This window comes from Ceratosolen solmsi, unplaced genomic scaffold, assembly GCF_000503995.2.
Source record: "Ceratosolen solmsi marchali unplaced genomic scaffold, CerSol_1.0 scaffold28, whole genome shotgun sequence".
In the NCBI taxonomy this organism is placed as follows: domain Eukaryota; kingdom Metazoa; phylum Arthropoda; class Insecta; order Hymenoptera; family Agaonidae; genus Ceratosolen; species Ceratosolen solmsi.
Window position 1 is genome coordinate 3,084,288 of NW_011948429.1, and position 1,394 is coordinate 3,085,681.

Consider the following 1,394-nt stretch of genomic DNA (forward strand, 5'->3'; position numbering starts at 1 on the left):
CCGCGCGGGGGGGGGGGGGGGGGTTGAAGCTCGTTTTAACATTGCCCCATTATTTCCGCGATTCCTCTCGTAGTCTTGGAGTTGGGCCGAGCTCGGGGAGGGCCGTAACAATGATCCTCGGCGTCGTCAAGGACGACTCGCACCTTCTGCCCGTTATGGCACAACCGCTCGCCGCGGCCGCTGCACTTTGCTTTCGATCGCCGTCTGTCCACTCGGGCGCATTTCGCACGCAACGTCGCGTGTGACGCTCCCACCGCTCTCGTCTCCTCACCCACCTCTTTTTCTTCTTCTTCTTCTTCTTCTTCTTCTTCTTCTTCTTCTTCTTCATTTACCTTCTTCTTGCGGGGGTGCCATCCATTTACCGGGCTTTCATAGACGCCGAACGTATGCAAGCCTAACGCAATCTGCGCAGCTCTTTCTAATGGCTTTATTAACTGAAAATCGGGCTATAACTTAATAATGATGATAAATGCATTATTTTGAAGGACAGACTATCTGTAAATGTCGAGGGAAAAGCGGAAAATATCTCGATTCTCACGATTATGGCTGATTTGACGATGTGCGCTTATCCGCGCCGTACCGCATTGAGTAGAAAAAAGGGGCGCTGGTGCGCGACACCGTGTAAACCAAAGATAGTCGGGCTTGCGGTGAAAGTGCTATCGCGGTACCGTGGTATTTCGTTCGCTCCATTAACCTCTCGAATTGTTGTGATTTTCATTTTTAAACAGTGCGCATAATGTCAAGCATAATCGAGGGAAATTACTCGATTGCCACTCGTATGCCACCGCTCTATTACGTAACGCTCCTTAATTCAACGAGACTTTTCGAATGCAATGCATTGCGAGTTGCGACTTGCCTTATTTTGAAGATCGGAAAAGAAATTATGCAACGTTAACGGCGCATTCGGCAACAAGCGAAACAAAAATGAAGCTCGTCAAGTGCCTTACTACTACTACTACTACTACTACTACTACTACTACTACTACTACTACTACGATTAAATAAGTGAGCGGTTTCACTTCGCTTCGAATTCATCGTTTGCCGCGTGGTGCTTCTTCAGTCAGTACTTATAGAAGAAATTTGTAACTTTCTTTTTTGCATAAGATTCGTATTCCATTCGTATGAATATGAACGAGCTCCTAGAACTAAGAGAAATTAGGTAGATAATAAGGCAGTTATATTAAAACAAGCCTTAATAACTATTCACTCTAGCAATTCGTGAATAATGGCATTAAATTAATTTAAAATTGGATTCGTGGGCAATTTTTATGTCTACACGCGATATTAGAGATTTTCATAAAATGGAAAATTTTATCTCAAACAATTACCTCTCTCTCTCTCTCTCTTTCTATCTCTCTCTCTCTCTCTCTCTCTCTCTCTCTCTCTCTGTCTCT

At 44.4% G+C, this 1,394-nt stretch overlaps 1 protein-coding gene across 1 annotated transcript in view; it reads left to right on the forward strand.

Moving 5' to 3' along the window:
- The window catches only part of LOC105363870 (rap guanine nucleotide exchange factor-like), a 6,711-nt gene that overhangs the window by 4,680 nt on the left and 637 nt on the right, over positions 1-1,394 (forward strand). The gene's annotated exons all lie outside the window — the stretch shown is intronic.